This window comes from Falco naumanni, chromosome 14 (genome assembly GCF_017639655.2).
Source record: "Falco naumanni isolate bFalNau1 chromosome 14, bFalNau1.pat, whole genome shotgun sequence".
Classification (NCBI taxonomy): domain Eukaryota; kingdom Metazoa; phylum Chordata; class Aves; order Falconiformes; family Falconidae; genus Falco; species Falco naumanni.
The window spans coordinates 16,853,854-16,879,619 of NC_054067.1; the positions used below are offsets into that span (position 1 = coordinate 16,853,854).

General features: G+C 44.3%; 2 long non-coding RNA genes across 9 annotated transcripts in view; both read right to left on the reverse strand.

Annotated features, from left to right (window-relative positions):
- Positions 1-3,496: 3,496 nt before the first annotated feature.
- On the reverse strand, positions 3,497-12,085 carry LOC121097571. Of its 2 annotated transcripts, none has more exons than XR_005831006.1 (6): positions 11,894-12,085; positions 10,629-10,807; positions 10,126-10,283; positions 6,813-6,961; positions 5,865-6,096; positions 3,497-4,910 (listed from the first exon to the last, which is right to left on the reverse strand). It is a non-coding gene; the product is annotated as an uncharacterized LOC121097571 (long non-coding RNA). The 2 variants fall into 2 exon arrangements; XR_005831007.1 differs by having other exon boundaries at positions 10,126-10,294.
- A 2,463-nt stretch (positions 12,086-14,548) lies between these two features.
- The window catches only part of LOC121097570, a 31,037-nt gene continuing 19,819 nt past the window's right edge, over positions 14,549-25,766 (reverse strand). For 3 of the 7 annotated variants that reach the window (XR_005831002.1, XR_005831000.1, XR_005830999.1), the window contains 5 exons: positions 23,873-23,978; positions 21,292-21,418; positions 20,629-20,771; positions 15,554-15,673; positions 14,549-14,667 (listed from right to left, as the gene is read on the reverse strand). This is a non-coding gene — a long non-coding RNA (uncharacterized LOC121097570). Of the gene's footprint in view, positions 14,668-15,553; positions 15,674-20,628; positions 20,772-21,189; positions 21,419-22,524; positions 22,683-23,872; positions 23,979-25,766 lie in introns of all 7 variants that reach the window. The other 4 variants (XR_005831001.1, XR_005831003.1, XR_005831005.1 and 1 more) reach the window with 4 other exon arrangements.

Genomic DNA, 25,766 nt, shown 5'->3' on the forward strand with positions numbered 1-25,766 from the left:
CTAGGGGCTAGAACTTTCTGGAGAACACCAGGCACCACAAAACTTGCTATAAAAATTATGAGACTGAGAGTGACATGGTCATATCTTGTCCCTTCCCTTGTTTCTGCGGGGTTTCCCTCTGTGCAGAAGCTGCACAGGCCACCCTGCAAGAGGGAAGAGGACAGTCCCTGATGTCTTGTGATGTCTGTGCCAACCTCTTACCACCTTCCTCGTGGCTGGAGAGAGCCACTGGGCAGGGGTACATGAAAAAAAATCCTCTCTGCATGCTATCCCTTGCCTTTTCTATGGAAGACCACCTAAGGGGTCTTGAATTTTGGATAGAAGTGTCTGGCAGAGAGCCTTAGGAATAATGCCAGCATAAAGGGCATCTTCTAGGACTGTTGCACTGGGAACACAATGATTATCTTATCTGCCTGATGCTGCTCTTCCACGTACACAGTTGTAGGTCAAGGGATTGGGAAGAGATTTAAATAGGAGTTCCCATGGCTCCTGAAATTAATACAAAGGCTTACTTGGCTGACATTAATATAAAGCCTTTCTTGGCTGTTATAAAATTCACCACATTCCATTCTGGTGGGTCACCTTAGTGCTATCTGATCAGAGGCAGTGCAGAAACAGCAGCAAAAATGCCCACCACGTCGGGGAGCTTCCACCTGGCTTCAGACACTTTCGGGTTTGTTCAGTAATTGATGTTGCACAGAGATGTTTCCCTGGATTTAGAAAGTTTATTTTCAATTAAACTGTTGACTGGTACTTGCTCAGACTCTGTTCCAGAACTAGTGATGGATTTAAGTCACTCAGGAGACAATTCAGCTCACTCCAGGTGACTTCTGCAAGGTTAGAGAAACAAAAAAAAACATGTCGGGTTTCTGTCAGCTGTAAGCTTTGCCCTGTTAGAGTTAGTGAATGGAAACTTTTCCCATCCCTCCCCCATGACTGCGCTCGAGACTCCACAATCTATTTTCTCTCACTCTTCACCTCTTCTCCTTTATATTGGCTGCTTTGCACCAAAAGCCCCATAGTTACATGCACTTTGACACTTGCTTTTCAAAATGCCTGATTGTGGAGTTCTGCCAATACCAGCAATTGATCTGGTGCCACAGACCAGCTTAATTATTCAAGGTCAGTCTCTCTCTGTCTCTTCTTGTCCAGGGAGCAGCAGCTATGGGGAATAAAACTTGAACAGTCTTTAAATTTTAATCATAAACTTCAGTAAGTCACAGATTTGTTTTGCTGTATGTGGGTTTTTTCTATTGTACTTCTTGCAACTTCTCCAGCATCACCACTCAGAGCATGTCTTTATTGCTTGGTACAACAGTGTGCTTTTGTAAAGCACAGTATTTTACACTGCTATTTAAAATGCATAAGTTGTGTGATCTAAGCAGTTTCCAGTTCACTTTTGAGCTCCTGTAAAACGTATCCCTTAAGGCAGTTCAGCTGAGCAGCTAAGAAGGTGAGGGTATTGGAGGTTGTGAAATGGCTTGTCTGCTAATTCTTTCTATGTGCATCTCCTCAGATAAATCTCCTGTGACCTCCTACTACAAGCAGAACATTAGTTAAGTATCTTCTTGGTAATGGAGTATCCTGGACCTGATCTTATATTATATTAAGGACCCTTCACGCTATCTGGGAACACGCTGGCCTTCAGGAAAGGTAGGAAAGGTGTCCCTGAATGCACATGATGTGCAAGTAACCTCACTGAACAGTGCTGGACTGACGCAAAGGCTCTGGTGTTCAGCCCTGCTGTGGGTCACAGGCAGAGTCGGGCTCGAGGCTTGTCAGGTTGCACCACGTTAGGCGTCTGCTAGTGCACGTGAGGGATAAGAAGGAACAAGACCCATTTACAGCAACCTTGGGGATGCTGGGATTTTCATCCGCCTCACCCAGTTGGAAAACAAAGAAGCCTTTGAACCCCTCAGTCCATTCCTGAAGTGACTCTGAGAGCTGACAGAGTCTGAGGGATTGTTGTAAGTTTATAGTAAATCCTTATAATAATTATTCTATATTATAGAAAAATTATTAAAAAAAATAAGAAAACCTGAAAAAGAAGACCTGCAAATGGTTTTTAAAATGACTAATAATAACACATCCTAACAGGATGGGGCAATAGTGCAAGGATGCAGGAGGCACAATCACCTCTGTCTCACTGGGATCGTGGGAGGAGGAGCTGCGGGAAAGTGAGGAAGCTTGGGTTGCTGCACAAGGGAGAGGGCACACTGGCAATGGGAGACCAAGCCTCCTGCAGTCCCTGCCACAGCTCCTGTGCTTGGGAGAGAACCTGGGGACAGCAGTGCCAGGGCCATGCCCACCGGGCCCGCACAGAGCTCTGCAGAGGTGCAGGTGGGGAGCGAAGGTGACCGGTGCTGAGAGGCAACGGCACGGTGACGACTGGGGCTCGGTGTGTTGGGGACACCAGCCTGGCCACCGCTGGCTACGCGGTGCTGCCAGCTGGCGGGCCCTGAGGGGTGACACTTCTTACACATTTTTCGAGGGGAAATAAAGCCCGGCAATCTTTGCTAATTTTAAAACTTTTGGCATGATTACAGTATCTCTGGTTTACAGCACCCAGCCATTAGTGAAAAGCACTATGCAAGTCAATTAATGATAATGTCTCTTTCCTTGAGATAAAATAGTTCATTGTTACAAACCAGCCGGGATGCACAGAGAGGCGAGCTGCATGTTGCCCTTGATGGTGCAGGATGAATAGAAGTGCAGATTCGCTTTCTTCCGGTGCAGTTGCTGGCTTTGTTGCAGATTTAAAGCAGCACTGTTTGAAGCTTTGCCTCTATAGCTGTGTTATGCTGTCCTCCTTTGTAATGAAAACTTCTCCTTTTTCATCATTTTTAATTTCAAAGCCTGTAGGGGTTAGCTTCCTCAAGGCTACATCTTGGCCTATGAAGAACGGAGTCTCTAGCTCTGCTCTTCCTCGCCAACCCGATGGCCAAGGCTAGTTGGCTTTCACCTTCTATAACAATAGTTTATAGCTCTTGGCTGGTGTTTACCCAGCACCTTGTCTTGTTTTAAAATGTATTCCTAGATGTGAAGCCATTTGTTCCCGAGCTGAAGCCCTTGCTGCTAGTTTGGGGGAGGTTTGTTTACTGCAGTAACCAGCTTGTTCCGTATGTATTCCCATCACTCTCCCTTGCTATAACCTACAAATCTCTCCAACTTATTCAGCTCAATACTGGAGATGGTTTTTGAAGTCTTCTTTAAAGTATAGTGAGTGCCCTTAAAAATTTTCCCCTCTTTGAAAGTTTCTACCTGTTCCAATACAATTCCCTATTTTAAAGATAGGGAATAAATATCTTGGGGATGGCTGGCTCACATACAGCTCCTATCTTTTAAAACATTAATGGTCCATGCTGTTTGATTCTTTTTGAAAGTACTCTGTTCCTACTTTGTTTATTTAATTTCTTTTCTCTGCACTGGGACTTGCCAAATGGAGTCATATCCCGTCCCCCTGTCCCCTCCCCCTCCCCCCTTTCATTCACAGAAATCAGTGAGATGCAAATACGGCTCATTTAGTTTTAGCATTGCCAACTTTTGTTTCAAAAATCAGACGTAAGGTCCCTTGAATTTTGAAATGGATTTCAAAAAGCCTTGTTGAAGAAATAAATTCTGAATAATTTCTGGGTTTGCTTTCTGTATTTTGTGCCTTTGAAGGTTCACACTTCCGAGCCTTCATGTAGAATCATAAGAGATTGAAACTTGTTTTACTCTTAATAACCGCTGCATCCCCTGCAATCACACAGTTCCAAGAGGGAGCCACTGTAGGAAATGAGCCAAGTCAAATACTGCAGCTTAATAAACTCCCAAGACTTGACAACAACAAATTTTGTTCCTGAAAATTGCCCATCGGTTTGCCTATAGCAGCTACGACCTCTGGGAAAACAAGATGGGAACAGAGAGAACCACAAGTGCACTCAGGGCTACACAATGAAATAATCCACTCCGTAGACACTTGCATGATACGACCAAGCCTTTGCTAACTCAGTCTAGAAGCTGAAGAGTGGCTTGGACACAACTTGTGATGCTGCCGAACACCCCCCGTGCCGAGGGATGGGTGCATTGCCTCCCACACAGTGCGTTTGGGAGCCTCCTCCAGGCACTGCTCTCCGGCTTAGGGCTTACAGCCAGCAGGTTTGAAGACAGTAATGATTTTGTTCTCTTCAGGGGGTATCGGCCCTTCAGAGGTTTACCAAAGCTCAGCACTACTTTGTGTTAGAGCTGGTCTTTCAGCCCCAGGGCTGAGCTTGGGCTGTTTGAGCCCCCCCAGCAATACCCCTCTGGTTTGCCTGTGACTCCGCTCAGCTGCAGATCACTGGACTTATTAGTTGGAGCTGTCTCTCCCATATTAGTGTCATTTTAGCTTGTCCTGTCCTGTGGCAGGTATCCATGGTTCTTTGGCTGGGTATGACTGGTGTCTCCTCTAATTCATGTCAAATGTTGAGAAGAGCAGAGCTGGGGAGGAGGGAGCTGCCCTCGGCCAGCGCAGGGGGAGCGGGCAGAGGGTCCCATGCTGGGGCCAGGGTCCCTGCAGCCACTGTGGGCCGGGACCAGACCGATGCCTGAGCACCTTTGAAGTGAGCACAGGAGCAAAGCTGGTCACATATGGCCGCTGTAGTTTTGCTGTGAGTTTTGGTTTTTTTGCAGCCTCTTGCGCAGAAGGTGAGTGGGGGCTGTATGAGAGATGAAGATGATTCAGTCTGTCAGAAATACAGACTGGATTTTTTCTCTGCTCTTGGGAGACGTTGATGACACCACACAGATGGTCAGGAGATGAAGCTCGGGATGTCTGTGGATGGTCATCTCTGCCCCACGTCTGGGTGATGTTTACAAGGCTTGTCCAGTGAAACCTTCCCGTACACATGGTCCATTCCTGACACCATCAAGCAAGGGAGACCGAAAGCCTGTGTGCGGAGACTTGGCAGTAAGTAACAGAAGCATGTACAGGCAAGGGCTTAATTAAACATTGTCCAGGCAGCAGGGCTAGCAGGCGGGTCACCTCTGCCCTGCCAAACTTCAGTCCACGTGCTGAAATCCCCTTTTCTTTTCTGCCTTTTAAGTCTTTTGCCTTTCCTGTCTGCAAGATGTGGGATAGCAGGCTTGCTGCTTCTCTCCCTTTTTCCTCTCACATGAGATACATATAAAAATATATATCATTTATAGATAACGTATACATAAAATAATATTCTGCCTAAATACAGGCAGACACACACAAAGCATGTTGCAGAGCCTGTGGGAAATACTGTCTGCAATGGAGCTTGCTAATTATAGCAACTCTAATGGCAGCTTCCCCCCACCCTTCCCAACAGCAACAGAGATCAAAACCTTTTTTGTTTAAAATATTTACTGTACAGCTTGCAAAGCTTTAATCAATGTAACATGACGTTTCCTTGCAACAGCCAAGTAATAAATATGCAATTAATAGGGAATTGAAATACACCCATTAGCTGTTTGCAGAGTCTCCACTTCCCCACTGTAAAAACGCTTTCAGAGCATTTAATGCTCTGCCTACAGTCCGCTGCGCTGCTGAAGCACGGGGAGCGAGATGATCCCCCTGCTTCCTGGTGAGGAGAGGGGCAAAGCGATTCAGGGCAGCTTGGTGAAGGTTGCAGTGGAAATCAGCCTTGCCCTGCTTCGGCAGCTGCCACCAGCCTGGGCCAGGGGGGTGGGCAGCAGGGCAGCAGCTCCACCTGTGATTTATCTCTCTCCCACCTTGGGAGTTCGGCTTTTGAGACTGTTGATTTTGCTTCAGTGAGTGCAACTCTGCACAGCTTAACGGGGCTGGGCATGCTCATTTCCAGAGGGTCTGTATTTGCCCAGTGCAGGGCCAGAAGGAGGGGGCTGGGCTCTGTACGTACCTGGTTCCCCCAGGCACCGCGTCCCTGACTCCCGAGGAGCCAGGCTTACAGCGGGGCACCCCTCGGGTCTGTACTGCAGTGGCCCATCGGCCAAGTTAGCCTTTGCCATCTGTAATTCTTAAGATGATTTTTAAAAAGTTAGTTTCCCACCATGGTTGTAGCACTGTCCCGGCTCTGTCTTGGGCAGCAGAAGACAGCACGGAGGTGGCTAGAAGGCCCTTGATCTTGATAACTAAATGGTAAAATATACCAGTCATAACCATCCGCTTCAGAGCATTCTTCAAACCCTCGTCCAGCAATCTGCGTGATACGCTAAAGCCGCGTTGTGGGACAAGAGACTGACCCGATGCCACAGCCCTGGCAGCTTGCCCAGCAGCCAGCAGGCTCCTCATCGGTGGGGCTGACCATGACCCCTGCAGCCCCCCTGCTCAGCACTGCCCGAGACTGGGCTGAATGATGCCCAGGTGGGTGTCGGGGCACCGGAGCTCACGGAGCCGCTCCGTACGCAGCCAGACTACCAGCCAGATGCTGCTTCATGGAAAAGACTCCCACCACACGGGGAGGAGGCGGCGCTGAGCCTTGTGCCTCCCAGCTAAGCATTAGTGAAGCTTTTTAATCTCTCACTGTGGGATTTCTTTTTGCTTCAGCATCGCGCCATAAAGTATTTCAGACAAGGTGACATTTTCCATCTGCATAAAGTGCTTGCAAACAGTGTGAATTTAACTTTTATTGGCCTGATTTAGGGGTATGGGACTGTGCATAAGTCTTGGTCTCTCAACCTATAGCCCTGCACTTTAAGTGATGAATTAGTCAGTAAAATAAACAGGGTATTATCTAGCTGTACACACGTCTGCATCTTCCAAAGAAAATTAAACCTTGTTTGAACGTACAAAAGCTAATGATGGTGAAATCAACTTGGCTATAAATTACGCAAAACTCAAAACTAACCTGGAACTTTTGGAGAGCTTGAAAACGCCGTGTCTCCTGGCGCGGGAAGCCTAGCACGCCGGATGGCAGAGAGCAACCGTGCCGAGGTGCTGCATGGCACTGGCTGTGCCACTTCGTCCCTCCCTCCGTCTGCCGAGGCTCACCACTCCCTGTGAGGTATGAGCAGGTTACAGAAGTTACTGCAATTCCTGTTCCCTTCCCCACGTACCGAGGGAAAGAGTGATCCATCAGTTACCATCTGCAGCGATCGACAAATGTTGATGTCTTAATGGCAACCACCATACCTGCAGCTGGGGTGTGATGGAATACTGATAGAGCCATTAGTACCCAGGCTGGTGATGTGATTTTATATTTCATTTAACCCAGAACACAACATGCTGCAATGTATATATTTGTAACTGCTCCCTTGATGGTCTCTCTGGAGTATTATAAAGATTTATCATGTAGCGTTTGGTCAATACTAAATACCGTGAAATGTCAGTAGAGCAGTTCTTGGGATCGCTTGAGCAGTAAATAACAGAATCCTACAATACCCAAAAAGAAATGAGCAGGTGAGCAAGCAACCTTACAGATACAAAACGAAACAAACCCAATCCCTAACCTTTAGAAAAGAACAACAAAGCAGCAAGGTTTCTATCATTAAGCCTTCTTGACTTTTAATGAGATGTATGAATACTTGTCATTTAAGTGATTTGAAAAGGGTAGCCAGCTAGATCTGGAAATGCTGTGCCATGGATTTTTGGGGCCAGATGCCACATCAAGTTTCCTTTCTTTTACCCCCATGGAACCCTTGCTTGTTTTGTGACCCTGTGGAAGCAGCCATCCTACGGTTAGCGAGACAGCACGAATATCCTCTGCATCCTTCCCTCCGTCTGAGAAACAACAGCTGCTTTGTGGGAGGTGGGACGGAGACCCCCTCTCAGTGCTGACATGTTCCCTCCTAATCGCTCCCCAGCTAATGGTGGGGATTGCTCTGAGAAAACCCTCCAGGTTTTTTTTTTGGTTTTTTTTACAGGTCAGAAGTTGGCTACTGCTTAAACATATGTTCCTCTCTCCCTGTCTCTGACTTGCAGAATAGCTGCTAACTAACCAAAAGACAACATGGTGAGCCAAGGCTATTAGTGAATAATAATGCCATTTGCAGGCAGCAAAGGCTGAAAGGCTTCCAGAGCAGTTAGCAGTCTGCAGGCATCTCCCAGAAATGCATGAACAAGAGCTCCTGTGCATCAGCCAAAGAGCAATTATTCTTGGAAAGCACGTCTGCCTCACGCTTTAAAATCTTTCCTAGTGTCTCGAGTTTAAAAAAAAATGCACTGAAAGAAAGCAGAAAAACTGGAGTAAAGGACTTCACCTGCTGTGAATGAACATGACTGCAGGTGCGTGCACCTCCCGGCCCCTCCAGCTCCGTGCTGGATGCCCCATGGCAGCGGCAGCCGGCTGGGATGAGCCAGGCTGAGCAGCCCAGAGCCTGGCTTGAGGCGGTGGCCACGGGTAAATCCCCTCTCCCGGCTTCCCCAGAGCAGAGATACTGGCAGCATGCAGAACTCCTCAAAAATTGCGTTTTTAGGATGAACTTCAGTCAAGTGGGTTTGTTTGTTGGCTGGGTTTTTTCCTTTTCTGTTCGCTTTCCTAGGTTTCTTTCCCCCAAACATCTTATTTGTAGCAGAAGATTATATTCCTAAAGGGGTCATTCTGAGCACAGTATTGTACACAGTTCTGCTCTTTAAAGAACTAGCACGGATTCTAACAGCTCTCCAGGCAGGAAATCTGGTGGGAACTCTGCTTTCCTGCTTACTGATCTAATGCTGGATCCAGCGATCCCACTGAGCCCATCAGTGCAGTGTCTTGGTAGCAAATAATGATACAGGGAGCCACCAAAGGACTGTTTTATGGTCCAAACTTGTTAACTTCAGAGAATGGTTCTTTTGCAACCTTATTATATTTTTTGGCAAATCACTGAGATGCTTGCTAGTTTATGCCACGTCTTTGTTTAACCACTCTGGTGCTATTTTTTTTCCCTTTAAATTGTATATTTCAGTTCCTACATGAGACTTACTGTCAACATCCTTTTGTGTGTGCTTTTTCTGTATCCTGTTGCATCTTTTTTTGGTTCACTTACTTTAATTATGCATTCTATTTCAAGTACATTGTTTTATGACATCACTTGTTAATTGTTCAATTATCACACTGTTCCTCTGCAGCGTACAGTAGCCTTGAAGTGCTGTAGGAGTGTGCCACAAAACGGGGGGGAGCAATGGCCTAAAGACCCAAAGATGCGTGGTAGACAGTTCTGCGCTATTTAATTATGTGTTGTTTGGCAAATAATTGGTAAGAAATCGGCTTCTTTCTCGGTATGGTAAGAGCTTTTGCAATTTGCCAGCAGGCCCCCACCAGGTGAAGCCTACTGCTCCTGGCCAGGCTGCAGGGCTGAGCTCCTGGCACCGCCATTAGCCCGGGAGCAGAGAAGCTGCGGTTTGCATGGGTCACAGCCAGCAGGACCTCTGGGGTTACTGGCTGACGTGCTGCTTTTAGGACTAACAGCATCTTGTGGCACTGGAGACATCAGCATGGGGACTGTGCTAAGCGGTCAGCTGGTGCCCAAGAGGTGCAGGTTAACAGGAGGTGCGTTCAGCTGTCACCTCGTAACTCCATCAGCTCACCTGCAGCTACAAGTCCAGGCTCCTACCCTTTAATTTACTTCCATACTAACTCGCCCACCTCACCTTTGCTTTAGGATGCCAGCTCCCTGCTACCCTCTGCATCTTCAAAAAGGTGAGAGAGCCAGTGGGCTGCACCTCCCTGTCATCAGCCCTGCCTGAATTTCAGCGAAGTAATTAACAACAGACCAAACCCCACGGGATGCAGCTGCACAATTAGTTGTAGGTGTTATGCTGAGTGCTGTCTGTGGACTCAGAAGCAGTCAGGTACACATGTTTCCATAGATGAATGAGAGGAGTGTTGCGGTCTGTAGACGCAGATCAATCGCATGGCTGGCTTTCGGCTGGAAAAGATAAAGGTGTGTGCTGTGTCTGACTGAGGAGGGACTGATGCTGCCTGGGTGGCTGCTCGGTCAGAGTGCTGCCTGGGCAGTGTGCGCAGGTTGGTGTTACAGCAGCAGGGTTTTGAGTAATTCCCACTCAGATTTGGGAGACTGAAAAGCCCAATTAAGCAGTGCCCAACTCCTCTCATGTGCCCAGAGCTGTGTGTGACACCCTCTAGGTAGCTGTGCACACTTCATATCATCTTTTTTGCTATACAAAGCCCAAAGACAGTCTGGAAGCTGGTTTATGACACCAAATTCTGCATTACATACCTCAGACAAAGCACACCAGGTGGTCCACAGCATGTCCAGGTACAAACCAGTTTCATTTGCAAATCCATACTGTATATTAGCTTGGAAGGGATGTGTGAGTTGATGGCTCCTGTTTCTGTTAGGTACGCAATAGTCTGTGACCCATTTATAATAAAAACCTGAAAGAGAACTGAAGATGCTGAGATTCTCCATATATCCCTGCAGTATCTCACTTGTTTTACAGTAATTTGATGCTGCCTGAACACAGTAGTCGACCTTTTTTTACTCCTGCTTGCAGGGTAGAACAGCAGGGATGATAAACCTTATGCTTTAGTTCAGAAATAGCACACATCAGTGAGAGCAACCAGGGTTGCACCACGGGAGAGAGTGGGTTGTGGCAGCTCAGAGCAATACCGATTACTGAGGTTTATTATATATACAAGAAAACCATATTGCCTGCCAGAGAAATTGCATATTGGCCTAAAAGCCTGTTTAGGGTTTGCTGTTTAAACCCAGGCTCTTACCCAGTTTTATGTCCTTTCTCTCCTGGGGAGCGTGTTCATTTTAGAGCCTTGGATGACTCAGAGTCCTGAGAACATGAAATGGAGACTTTCGTGAGTGTTGCGATTGTCCTACTCCACCCGGAGTTGGCAGTCACTGAAGTCTGCATCAGCTGAACACACCTTCAGGTTGCTGCTCTTTCCTAAAGGCAAAAATCACCATCTCACAATAAGCCAAGTAAAAAGAAACCTGTGAAATAGCTACTTGAGGTAGAAAGGGAAGCACAGTGTGTGGATGGAGAGGAAATGTCACTCTGGCCCCTTGAAAAATGTATTTGTGCCCTAAACGAAGGAACAAAAAATCAGGAGTAGGAGTGACCTTGCATCCTGTGCAGCCTTGCCATGCCCGGTGTGTGGAGGACCAGCTTTGTTCTTGGAGCAACATAGTCATGGGGAAAGGTAAACCTCAGCACAAAGAGCATGGAAAAAAAAAAGCAAGCTAAACTAGCACAGGATGAAAGCAGCACTCAGGGTCATCTGGGTGCTGGATAGCATCTGCTTTTGTGTATACAGAAGGAAACATAGCATGAGTAATGGCTCTGAAGCAGCTATGCTGGATGTTTATTGCACAGATATGACTGGGGCAAATGAGAACATCTCCACTTTTTCAGCAGGCAGTGCACAACGTGTGTGACTCTTATGGTGACCACAGACCTCAAGAACAGTGGGCAAGCGCCTTCCTTCTAGTAAACCGTATCATCTCTTTCCAAAACCGTGAAGCCCAACCTCAGAGATCACAGGGATTTTGCTTGATTAAAGACCAGAATAAATTTTGGGGCCAGGTTGTCTGGCTGTTGTAGCAGCAAATGTGGGAAGAAGGGCCTCAGGCTATTTTCCTTGACATGGAAAACTTACGTGACACATCATTTGATGTGCTGATTCTATTTTTTAAACATTGCCTGCACAGAAACCGGAGCTGGCTGCAGCTCAGCCAGCCATCAGCTCTGCCCCACACAGTCCAACATTTCTGCCTTCCAGGGCAGGAGCTATGCCCAGCCCCCGTGTCTCCGCGGGCAAGGATTGTGCTCCCACATGGGCTTGAGCATCTTTTCTCAGGTGTCTTCCCCACCTCCAGCACAAGCTAATCATAATCCCTGTGTTCCTCCATGAACTATTTACATGATCACAGCCAGCCTTTGGCACAATTTCTTGCTAACGCTGTAACAGTGATGGCAATCTCGTAATGACTGTGCTGCCACCAGCTAAAACTGTAACGCAACTTATCTTACCTGGCTCGGAGTTCGCAGCTTGTCTACATGGGGGTCCACCGGGTGAGGGGTCCTGCAAGACAGGTGGCCTGAGATGAACCTGAACTCCTTGTGGCATATTCCAGAGGAAGCATCACATCCCTTTTGCAAGTCACAGAAAAAGGCAAATTCTACTGGAGCATCACTGACTCTGGGGCTCATCTTCATGGGTGGCAACCTGGAAGGAAAGCTTTCATCCTGAGCTCATTGCTGAACTCTTCTTACATTTCATATGTATGAAAGGAGACATTCTGAGGAAAGAGTTGCTTAGGAGACTTGAAGTAACATTCAGCTGGTGGGATCTCTCTTACTGGTGCTCATGTGTAAGGAGGATAAAAATGAGCCTGTCTGTCAGGTCCCGGGAAAAGGCACGCACCTCAGAAGTAAGAAAAAAAGATAAAACTGTACTTTTTGCTTTGTTGTTGATTTTTAAATAGTTTTAAAGCAAAATCGATCCTAAATCTTCAAGATTAAATCTTTGGTTTTGTCAGATTTTCTTTTCAATACTAGCATTTCAGAGTTTGTGGACAGACCTTTGAAGATTACACGAAAGGATAGTGTTGAAGTGAAGAGACAGCTGAGACTTCCAGTTGGAAGAATTCTCCAACCCGCACATCCTGACAGAGGCAATGGGAGATGGCAGATGGTAGGTGGCATCTTGTTTATCAAAACAAAAACTGTGGGATCTCCTGAGGTGCTGGAAAAACTATATAGCTGAAGTGAGATGTTGTCTGTGTGCACTTACCAGCTATTTCCTCTGAACTAAAAACCTGCTTCTGTCTGGTGCAATTTGCAAAAAAAAAAAAAAAAAAAAAAAAAAAAAATTTAGCCAAGGAGAATTAACAGGGAGAACATTGGTCCTGTGCTGGGTTGGGAGATAAGGTCACCAGGGCTGCCACAGCACTTATCATAGCCAGGTAGCCCAGAGTTTTGACCCTGGAAACTATCGCTGAGGGTTGGAACAGCACCCACTCCAGCAGGTAACGTGAACCCCACCAAGACCCTCAGCTCCAGTCATTTTAGCTTTTTGATGTGTTTTCCCTCTGTTCAGGTCTGCAACACCTAGAAAGTGAATGGTATGCTCTCATATTCTCTCTTTAATACCTAAAATATTCAGAGACTATTTGACCAGAGAGGCTGTAGGCCTGGGTTTCTTTCCACATACGACTATTGCCAGGTTCTATAACAAATGCATTTTTCCCAGCATTTCTAAATGCCTAACACTATCCCAGTTTTGGCCTAGAAAGGGCAATTAATCCGATTTATTCCTTATATGCTCCAAACTTACAAATAACCAGAGTAGCCACAGCAGAAAGCTGAGGCACTCGGGATGCAGCACGACTGTAGCATCCTCACGGGAGCTACCCGCAAGCTGGAGGTAAATGCCTCCCACAGAGAACAGAGAGAATCAGCAGGGGCTCCAGATAACGAGCAATGGGACAGGAGGAAACGGCCTCAATTTGCACCAGGGGAGGGTTAGATTGGATATTAGGAAAAATTTTCTCCACTGAAAGGGTGGTCAAACATTGGAACAGGCTGCCTAAGGAGGGGGTGAAATCACCATCCCTGGAGGTGTTTAAAAAACGCGTAGATGTGGTGCTTAGGGACATGGTTCAGTGGTAGACTTGGAAGTCCTGGGTTAATGGTTGGACTTGATGATCTCAAAGGTCTTTTCCAGACTAAATGTTTCTATGAATTGATGATTCCTTTACAGTTGTGCAGTTTGTGATTGCTTCCCCCAGTGGAAAATACTGAGATGGTTAGGTAAGTAGCAAACTATTCTATGTACCAAAGCAGATGTATACCCAAACAGATGTGGTCATTCTGCCACTGGGGCAAAGCCAGAGCAGCTTTACGGATGAGAATGAAGATAAATTGGAATAAAAAAAGGTAGGGGAGGAGAACTGGAACCCTAATGTTGCTTTTTCTTTCAAACTGATCTGTACACATGTCACACAGTTGGATGTATGAATAGTAAATTATTCTATTCATTTCTTACACTTGATGAACAGTAAATTAGTCTAATAACATTTACTGTTCAATTCATTGATTGTCAGAGGGAGATTAGAGGCAAATAGCTTTTAAGTCTTTCCAGCTGCAAACATTAGAGTTGTCTAAAGTTATGATTTTTGACTGTAATTAGCTGCAGCTCTCCAGCATCCCCCCCAGCTCCCTCTCCACTGTGCAGGCGCACCCCCTTGACCCCTGACACCAGCCGGTGCTGCTTGGGTGGCAGCAGGGATCTCAGAGCTCTTCAGCAAGGTGAGCTCTCGCAGCTCCCTGGACAACGTAGGTAACAAAAATAACTTGGTTTGGTTTTTTTTTTTTTTTTAATATTTACCCAAATGGCTTAACAGTGCTACACAGCAAGAACGCTGGAGCATGGAGAACAAACCTGAGAGCCGGGAGGCTGGTGGCGGGTGTAGGGGGTGCGTGTGTGTGTGTGAAGTCAGGCTCTGCCACGGCATGAAAAGCCTTTCTATTCTGTGTCTGGAGGGTCTGAAGTGCTCTTACACAGGAGGACTTCACTGAAGTTGCTGTACTGACACCAATGGAATACAAGTGTGTGAATGAGGAGAACAAGGCCCATAAAACAGCAGACGAGTCAGGTGAATTTAAGACAGATGCTTGCCTTGTACCCGGTGTGCCTCCTCTTTGTCATCCGCTTGCCCGGGGCTTCAGCTCCGCGCTGGGATTTGGTCCTATCAGTCGGAAGGCCCTACTGGCTATTGAACAGACACAGAATTACCTGTAGCCTAAAGAAACCATAAACAGCAGAATCATTTCAAACGTTACCAGAGCTTGGAGTTGTTTATTACCTTTATCTACACCCTCCCTCTCCCCTTTTCTTTTACAAGACTAAAGAAGTAAATAAAAGTAGCCTTCTCTTGATATGCTAGTCAGGTTTTATCTCTGTTAGAGACATGTTGTGCTCACTGTGAGCTGCAGGTGGGTTGAAACGCAGGTGCTTTGGGGAAATCAAGCCTCCTGCCAGCACAAGAGCCCAGCTGGAACCTTGCACCAGCACAGCGGGTCGGCAGCGGCTACCTCCGGCGCAGCCCTGCGCTCAGCGCGGTGCCTGCCAGCGCTGGCCTGCTTCTGGCAGCACTCTTCGGGTGACGCTGCCTGGTCTTGGGAGGGCAGGGAGCAGCCACGAGGTACCCCTTTGCCCACGGAGCGTCGGGAGCTGAGGGATCAGCCTGGGTACCCAGCACCGCTGCTGCAGCCGGGAGCTGCTGGGGGAAGAGCAGGCGAGGCTTCTGGCAGAGCAGCTCCTGGCTCCCGGCACAGCGGGGCCGGGCACGGGGTGGCCAGCCAGCCCCAGTGCTGGCCAACGAGGCCGGCAGTGGCCCAGGGGTGGGTGGGCGAGCTCAGGGGCACAGGCAGCCACTGGGACAGATGGGGCTGGTTCAGCTGTTGGAGATGTGGCTTCTGCTTTCTAAGCATGTGGGCTGTATGCAGCAATAAACCGCCACTCACCATATTTCAGGGAAACACTTTTCCATCAGAAAATGGAAAACTGTTCAACTCCCTGTGTGCAAATAGTTGGCTTTTGGTGGAATATTCCACTGAAAAACCTGAAAAGGTATTTCATTGACTTGGAACGTGTCAGGTTTGGTCTATATTTAGTTTTGCACTCACCTGGGCTGTCGGGATTTTCTGTGAGCAGTGCTCCATTTCCAGAGGCGTTGCTGGCCTTGCCGAGGCTGACTCATCTCCTGGGTTTGGGGCGTGATGGAAGGGGAGTACAGCCTGCAGGAGCTGTGGGGAAGAACGGGACCACGACTCATGCAAAGGCCAATGATACCTCAAGCTGCAGCTGAAAGCAAGATCTTACTAAAGAAAAGACTTTAGTTTAAATTTCTCTGAAAATTTGCCCGTTTAATTGTTTTGCTTTCTCTCCTTCTCATATAACGACCCCCAGTAATGACAAAATATCCAAACTTGGGGGAGCTAAGGCTGTGATTATTTGGAGGGGATTGATTTTAAAAGCTTTACTGTTCATGCCTTTCTTATGCTAAGGTTTTCAAATAGAACTATACACACACCTTAACAACAAAAAGCTATAATGACTGCGTTGTCACCAGATAAAACTGTACTAAAAATAAATAAATGCTGCAGTTTAACATGATTCAGTATGCAGGGTCCTTATTATTCTTCCACTATTCAAAGGAAGATTCAATTTCAGCATAATACACTCTGTATCTCGGTATCATCCCTTACCTGACTAGTGCTTCTTTCAAAGTTTCTGGCTGCTTGTGAATGCAGAGAGTTAAGAATAACCACTGGCACAAGCGTTGTGGTCACTGATGCATATTTTTAAGTGGTAGGACACAGTGAAGAATCTTGGTTTAAGTGTAATAAAAGTGAGGTCCCGATTTGTTAATGAGGAGCATTGTCTGCTGCAGACACTAATTTCACTACAGGGTGCAGTCTTCAAACTTTTCATTCTAATTAGAATGCATTTCCATATTCTTTATCAATTTCTCCTCTCACTGAAATCTTCTCAAATGACCTTTTTTTCTTCACTTATGACTCATCCAAAGATTTTTATTTTTCCCAAAACAATCATTCAGATGCAACCGCATTTTTCCAGTAAACACGATAAAAAATAAATGACCTTGCCAGCTCATGCCTACACAGTGGGAGAAGGGCATTAGCAGTGCAGAGGCAGCTACTAATAATACACAGGAAAATTAAGTATGGGAGAAGACCGTCTTCTTCTAATTCCTTGAGCATTTAATTTCCAAATGCCCTGCAGTGGAATGTGTCTCGAGCAGGAGCTTAATGGCTACCAATGGAGTTCCAGCAGTGGGAAAACAAGTCCCGGCAGAACAAGGAGCATTTTTTTGCACAGAGGAAAATAGGTTATCTGTTAAGAAGGCTTTTTTTTCTTTCCTTCAGTCCTCCACAGCTATGTCCAGTTCCAATTTTTATAATAAACTAAATTATTAACTCAAGTTGACAGATTGGTTGGTGTTGGTAATAGGCTTTCAAAATGATTAGTGATATATACTCATTACCCAAATTAAAAAGCCATATTAAAAATAAGGAGAGGAAATGTAGCGGCATTATCAAAGTAATAATTTCTATTTAGTGCATATCTTTCCTGAACTTTGGCAAATGTTGAATTATGCAAGACAAACACTAATCTGAAAGCATTCTAATTAATGGTGGTATTTCTTTGCTATCAAATTAAAACCAACACATTACGGTGCATCTGATTTAAATGTTATTGCAAGTTCTTCACAGTTTAAGGAAGATAGTTGATTTGTTTTAAAATATTATACCTATACCCAAGTTGCCAGGCTTGAGCCATATTCTTCCTTTGCAGAATAATTATTAATGGGAAAGACTTATATAACTCAAATAACACAAATATTTGTTTTGTTATTCAGTATTTCAACCATCTCTAGGGAAAAAAAACCCCAACCAACAAACCAGAGATGAGTATCTTGACATCAATTAATCACAGTGCTTTGTTATCCAGGGTTTGCTATAGTTTTCACCAACTAACAGAATCAAACAGTTGCTTTCACCTTAAAGATGAAAACACATTTACTAAACTTCTTTCAGAATAAAACAGTAATCAGGCAGCTAATTAAGCACATTGTAAGTACTGAGCTTTTGAGCTAAAGACCTGTCCAGGCTGTAACATCATTTTTACTTTGTTATTATATGCAGAATGCTAATAAAAATATAATTTTGAAAAAAAATCACATTAGTGATTTGCTTGAGTGAATGTAGATGTCAAAAATGCTAATCTAGAGAAGCTGTCATGAGTTTAAATAGATTTTTCACCGACTTGCCATTCTTAATTATAGCTCAGCACCCTGTACAGGTTAAAAATGCCGGGTTCCTTCGAAACAAAATATGAGCTCCTTACCATCTCGTCAAATTCTCCTTCTCTTCCTTTCAAACGGATCAATCAGATGCCAACACATAACATTTTTCATTTACATCTTTTCTTAAGCTTTCTTATCCATTGCAATTATATTTTTACCCAAACCTATCCTGAAGGGGATAGAAGAGATTTCATGGAAGAAGCATAATTGGCAATTGAGCTTGCTCTTTCGTGGGCTTCTTTTATGAGAAAAGACAGCGTTTCGAGTTGTAGAAATTCAGCACTTAAATTAGGGGGTATGCTGGCTACTTAGTTAAATAATCTAGAATAATCAGGTCAGGAGGGAATAGCACATAGCTTTCACTTAATGTTTTGTATTAATTTTTCAGATAATGTAATTCTGCATACTATCTGCACATTCAAGAGCGCATCAAAAAAAAGCTGCAAACCGGAGGATTGACAAGTTGCTAATCCAATCCTCTGACTGTCACAGGGTGCCATGTAAAAGGGTTACTTTGTTCTTTAAGAGCTGGTTGAGTTCCATTAGTATCCATATTCAGAGCCCTGGGCACAATATTAATGCTAATACCGTTGTTACGGAGATGGAAAGCCGTTAAGAATGAACAATAATCAGCTCACAATATCATTGGACATATTCATGCAGCTTGTAGTGTGGTGAGATCCGATAGCTCTAAACCTTTCTAAAGAGAAAACGAAAATCCAATTAACATCATCTGTGTAAACCTCCTCGGCTACTTTCACTGGAGATGACCTTGGGCAGCTGTGTTGCCATTTTGCCAAAACCTCAATTATGTCTTTAATTCAGCAGCATTGCTGGGCTTTGCCCAAACAGAAGGCCTGGTGCCGCAGCCCGCCCCTCACGCCGGGCACTAGCTGCTCGCACAAGTCGTGCCACAGCTGCCGGGGCTGTGGCAGTAGCCGTAGCGCCAGCGGGCAGCCACCGGGCTTCCAGCTTCGTGAGTCCATAGGGACGCTCCATCCCACCACAAGAAAACTCCCCTCCCACCTCCAGCCAGAATCCCAGCTCTCAGGCGTGCCCTTCCACCACCGTTCCGGCAGTGGCCCCGATACCACCGCTGTGGGGCAGGGGGCTGGTGAGACCTGGCAAGTGGCTAGTTGTGTCCTGCCAGTGGGGCGCGTGGCGAGGAGAGGGTCCACGTGCCCCAGCCCGAGGGGGGTGGCAGACCCAGGCTTTGCCACCCAGTTCACTGGGCTCGGGGTCACCCAGCCTACGCTCAAAGGAAAAGCTGCTCCTTTCGAACAAAGGTTCCTTGCAATCAATTTGAATTGGACCTAGAAAAATTCTAATTATGAGCAACATTTAGCCTGATGGAAAAAAAAAAAAAAAAAAAAAAAAAAAAGGGCAGTATTTTAATTTGTGCAGGATATGAATTTATCTGAATTAATTGCCTAAGGTAGGGTGAGGAAGAAACCGCTGTGGAAGAACTCACAAAGGATTTATTTTTGAATGAATTTACTGTCCTGTCCACTTGATATTTTTCATTAAGCCAGAAAGTAAACATAGGTTTTTACAGCCTGCCCTCCATCCCTCTTTTATTTTTTTGACAAGCAGCCTGCAATTAGACTAGCAGATCCTGCATGGCAGCGAGCATTCATCCTGGTGGCCACACGGCCCAAGCTTTCCACTAGGCAATACGATCTATAGCAAGGTCTGGTCCTAACCACCACATAGGACTCAGAGGAGTGAGGATCTTGATGGGAAGAAGCACAGTCATTGCCAGCCAGCATGGACAGCTTCTGGCCATAAAACTTTTCCCTCTTGTGACTGTACAATTCACGGGAAAAGAGGGGAAAGACTTGTTACGGACCGAGATGTTCAACATGAATTGTAAGTTATGTTCAGCCTGAAACTTTGTTACAGCTGCTGTCAACAGCACAAGTGAAGGATCCCAAAATATAAAGCATTTTGAACTCTTTCTTTTCATTTCCTTTTCATTATACCAGGACTATATTGCCTTATCTCAAACACACACTTGCATATTTGCACTCTGTAATGGAGAAACAGCACTACATACAGGTCCCTAAAAGTAAACACCAAACTCTGCAAATCTTGCGTATAATTAGGAAGATTCTTCTGGATTTATTATTTTTTCCCCAAAGCTGTTACTGCTTGATTTGGCTGTCATCTGTGTCACTTCTATGGGAAGATTTTCTCTGTGTTAGAAAGGGAAAATCAGAACAGCAAGCTAATAACTTGTTACAACAGTGAGATTTAAGGCAGAAAATAATGAAGCAGAGCTGCTGACAGCACTATGGTTGTTGCACCTCCTCCTTAAATGAAACAGGTCAGGATCACCCTTTGCTTTAGAGGGTCTCTTAAGAAGGACCAGCACAGATGATGCTTGTGCACCTGAGGGACACAAACGTTATTTGAGTACCTGTATCTTTTGCTGGCCAGGTGCATACATTTTGAGCTGAATATTGGCTGTGACTTTAGACTGAAAAGAAGATATTTAGCTTCCCTTTAAATATCCCCAGCCCAAGACCAATAAAACAAATTCAGTCTCAACTTTATCCTTTTGATTTAATTTCCTAGTGTATTAATTTTGGCCATTCAATCTCATTGATCTGTTGAGTCCATTTCAGCTGTGACCTTGATTTGATTGCTTAATTGGCTTAGCAAAGCCTGGATGCATTAGCACTATAATGTGCTTGCTTGATTTCTGTATGTGCTTGCTTATTCTTTCTTGTAAGATCTATAAAAAGTAAACAGAACTTGTTTTACATAAAATGGCAGTCAGGCTTAGAAATTCCAGGGCAAAGACAGTCTCAGGTATATGCATACCACTTCTGTCCTCCTAGCGTAAGCAGCAGAATAGTTCAATCTTACCTTGTTCCGATCTGGAAATGTTTGACCGGTGACATGCGCCCTTCAGTAAAACTTTCTACTTTAACAGATCACTGTCCAGCAACAGCTTGGCTGAGGCATGAGCTCTCATTTTCTTCAGATGACTGCTGTGGGGGTTGTTTCTGCTGGCAGAAGCAGAGTAAGGAACAGCCGATGGCAATATCTTCTGCAGATACAGTAAAACTTTCTTATATGTTTCACTCAGGATCTTATCATCATTATACCTGACTGAACCAAATCTCTGCTGCTGTGATTTTATGCATGCCAATGCAATGCACTGGCATTTCTGTGTTTGCTTCATTTGCATTTAAACAATCAAGAATTTTAATTAAAATGCATAAATGAATCATCTACTAAAAGCTCTATCTCCCGTGTTATTTATTTTTTTATATTAAACCTTCAATTTGATGGATAAGCACTGTCGTTGGTCATTTCTGCTAAAATGATCCCATCAGCAGTGAAATATTTGACAAATCTGATGTTAAATTTTTCATCCCTAGCTTTCAGCGCTTGTGGTCCACTAAGATAAATGGTATGTCTCACACTTTTGATCTATTCTTTGAAGCTCTTTGGGACCAGAAATCTGTTAAAGAGGGAGAGGTACAGGTCAAAAGGATCTTGAGATCTAAGCAGTGCTCTCCTTACAGCTTTCTTCATATTGCCCAGCACATCCACGGCAGTAAGAGTGTCCTTTACTTCTTCAGTGTCTTCCATCTGTGACGACCATCACTCCTTTCTGTACAGGGACAGAATCTGGGGCTTTGGTACTGACCTGTTGATGGAACGGAAAGTAATGTGGACTTTCTTCTAAGTGAGGCCCATTTTCATTATGCCTTTTATAAAATTTAATTATTTTTTTTAACCATGTGACAGTGGTATCTGCAGTCATCACAAAAGCTCTTACTACTTCCAGAAAGCACTGCTTTCCAGCTGGGCACTGAAATTTAACTCTAAGGAAAGTAATTTGTCCCAAGAACTGCATCCTATAGAGAATAAAGCAGAAAACACACTGCTGCCAGCTTCTCTCAGAGGATTACTGTAAAACTAAACTAATAACAATGCGGCATTCCTTCAGAAACTGAAATCTTGCTCACATGTTCAGAAGCTGTAAGAGTAACAGCATCATCTGGTGGCTTCTGCCACAAAGAATGGATTAATTGATTTTTTTGTTCTACTTTCATTTAAATTCCTCATCTCTTGGGTGAGGCCAGGTCCTGAAGGAATGTGAGAGAGGGAAAACAGAGAGAAAATAATATAAATGAGAGAAGGTAATAAGGAAATCCTCAGCTACACTGAAACATTAAACTGCATCTGAATATCTCAGATCTTTTAAAAAGGATTTCTAAAAGAACATTGAAAAACACCGTCATCATTGAAGTCAATCCTCATTTAAGGCAATGCCAGATGTGGTTGGGATTTTCGAAGCATGCGTTAAGAACAGGAATGATGCTACTAAAGGCCTTGAACCTTACATAAGGACTGGTATAAACCTCAACAAAATCATAAGACAATTCCTTTTGACTATTTCTTTTGTAAGTGCCAAATTAAACCCTTCCAACTCCTCCTGCATCTTCCTTTTGGAATTCTTATTATTGATCCTCTTAACTTTTGGAAAGGTGGCATGTGAAATTGAGATGAACATACATTAGTTTGCAACAGAGTCTCTGCTATGAACAAGTGCTATTCTGATTATGACTGTAAACCAAGCTAATCCACCAGAGCTTACATGTACAGTTGGTGTAGGACTCGAGGCTGAACCAGCCTGCCTCAGGTATTAAACCTCCCTGACCTAAATGGGCTGAAGTATTCCCAGAAGTGTCCAAGGTCCCCAGTAAGTTGTTTACCACAACCCAGATGAAGCAGAAGGGCCACACTAACCTATAGAATCCAAAGTCTTCAGGATTAGGTATTGCAAAAGCTTATTAACAAGGCAATAAAATGAAAATTATTCCTTCTGGCTTTATTGGTGTGCAATGTCTGTTTTACATTCATACAGTTTCTGTCCTATCCTTGGCAGTTGTCTTCTTTGTTGTATTCTTACAAAGAGAGAAATATCAAAACATTAATTTAAGCTGTCACAATGCAAAGGGCTGACAGTCATATAAAGAATTATCATTATGGCAGAGAATGGAGACAAGTTAGCGAAGGAAAATTAAAGTGACTAGCTAAACAGAACCAAAGTTCTTGAAAAATCTAGGATATTGCCATGACAATTCAAATTGCTCCAACTTTTTCTTTTCGTATTTTTCAGCACTTTCCTACACGGTCTATTATCAGTCTGATGGGGGAAAAAAAAAGAGAACAAAATCACTTCATATACATGCTAGTTTTAGTGAAATATGTATTTTAAAAGAGAAGATTCATCCTGAACAAGTTTGTGCAATAAGATAAATTGCAACTAACATCAATCTTTGTAATTTTCCATAATTGTAGAAGTCAGGCTGACCAAGATTACAGCCTGTCTAATCCTTCTTACTAATGCATACAATATAGAAATGTTTCTTCGTCCTCTTCAGAGCTTTTTTTGAAAACAAGAATGATTCCTTTCTAGCAAACAATAAGATTCCTCCAGGCAGTGGGTCAGGGTCTCAAAGTGTTTTATATGTTCATAAGAATAGTTTTAATCATTTTACAAATAAGATAAGGAAGAAAGTAGTTAAAAGAAGAGAGTAACCACTTCACTCCTGTTACGCTTTTGAACAATAGCTCTTGGAACATTTTACTATGACTCTGAAGAAAGTGAGAGCACAAGAGCCTCAAGGTGCACATCTGTGCCCAGCAAGCTAGACCCCTGCAGCCTGAGTAGCTTGCTTTCTCTGGTCAACCAACAGATTTTTTTGTCATAAGACAAGTTTTCAGCAGGGAGTACAATGCGTAGCCTTGTGCTCTGTCCTCTCATCGTACGCTCCCTGGGTAAGAGGAGGATGCTAAGAATTTAACGCAGAGCTGGTGAAACTCTGCATCCCATCTTCCTCCCTAATGTCCACTGCCTTCTAGCCATAGTATCTGCAGTGCAAATTAAGTCAGTTAGCATTGCAGTGACTAACCGATCAGACTACTAATGAAGCTTGAGTCCACAAGATTGCTTTATGTAGTCAAAATTTATAATTAATTCTCATACACATAAGCAATCATTGAGTTAGTTCAGCTAGCACATCAAAAACAGATGAAAATACCAAAGGCTGAGCAAATCAGTCTTCCCAAGGTAGATGAATGAGAGGCTTACATGACTAATGCCAACAGGGCAGAGGCACAAAACTCCCTGTGGATGTAAGGACATAAGATCCTTTCCACTTGTTCATCATCCTTATGTGCCTTTAAGCGCTGTAATCCTGGAATTAGAAAAGCAGACTGTTTAGAAACACCACAGTAGGTAGCCTTGAGGTTGTGTGTATATTCAGCAGCAGTAGGCACTCAATTCAGTAAACGCCAAGACCAGCCTGCCAGCATTGCCAGCCAGCGCCGCCTGGCCAAGGCCTGGTGTGTCCTCCCAGGGCTGGACCCTCTGCACACCTAAAACATCTGTGTGGAGCAGAAGATAAAAAAGAACAGTGAAGGACTACAAATCACTATTATTCTCCAAATAAATTAGATGTACATTATGACTTGGGAAAGCAGACAAGAAAACACTTAGAAACGTAATAAATGTGAATTGCTGCAGTCACACCAAACGTAGCTTCAGTTCCCTAATTGTATCAATTATTTTTTATGATTGTGATCTCAAAGATGTTAACTTTTGCTAAGAAGACATATTTGCAAATCACTTTTATTGCTCTCTGTGAATAGTGTGAATGTGTTTATGAGGCTTTGGCCCTCTGACCCCTCTTTGCAGTGTCCTGAATCAGCTGGAAGAACATTAGGCACTTTAGATGCTCCTGCTTGAAGCATCCAGGCGGTCCTAGAACTATTTGGGCTACTCAAATGGAGTTTTTATATAAGCTGTCCTTTCACTGATCTCAGGGCTCCTACAACTGACCTCCCTCTTCACATTTCTCACTCTCTCTTTCATCTTTTAATCAGATATGTTTTACTGCGAGGAAGAATTTGACCATTTACTATTGTATTCTGAGGAATAAGCCTACTAGACCAAGCATTCAAGGTAATTTCATTTCTGCGATAGGAGGTATAATTGAAGAAGCATATTTTCAATGTAAGACACTATCTAAAACTAGTCCCTTGTATGAACCCTGGTCAACTATATACAATCCTCTTTAATACGGCCTTTGATAGTATGCATTTAGCACTCCAGCGCAAAGCCTCAGAAAGGGCACTGGATGAAATTAGTTCCGAAAGAACTGGAATAGTAACAGAAGTCTCTTTCTCTGAATTAATGACAATCTTAAAATCTCAACTGCTTTGAAACAACACTTTAATCCACAATGAAAATGTTTGCATAGCATTTAAAAAATACAAACAGGATTAACAAAAAACTTTCCAAGGACAAGATATATTGGATTGGCTTTTAAGACCGAAAGGAAAGTTCAGTGCCTTCACTTTTTTTTTTTTTAAAGTGGTTCAGAGAGAGAAGCTATAATTAGATGAGGGTAAAACCCAACCTTCCCCTCCTCTCCCCCAAACACCAGTTTGAATATTGCAGTTTATTTAGTAACCATATATCACCATCATAAATATAAATCTTACTGATGTAGCGCGATTGGCAATAGGTCTGTGACAGCATTACTCATGATCACGCTTTCCAGGCACTGTTGTAAGGCAGCCTGGGTAGTAAGAGCCTCCTCAGAACTCATACCAAGATCAGTAACAGCAACCTAAGTGGTCCTAAGAGTAGGATCTCTGAGCAAGTACTTTTGGAACTTTTAATTTATACAGCTTTACAGCCTCCCCTACGGGGGAGGTACTTTTGGGGCAGGAGGCCATCCCTTCTATCTCAAACCCCAATGTTATGATGGGATGAATCAACTCATCTCTCTGTCAACTGCAGGAGAAGATTAAGCAACAAGCTTGGACTGGATAATCAAGCTTCAGAGGGCTACAATTAGACTAGGGGAATCCTTCCCCAAACATTTTTGGGCCTGGCGTTCAGCTAATCTGCGTAGACCCAGCCCACTCCCCTTGCCGGAGCGTGTGCTGGTTCCCCCAGCTAAGGTTTTGGCCTTTGT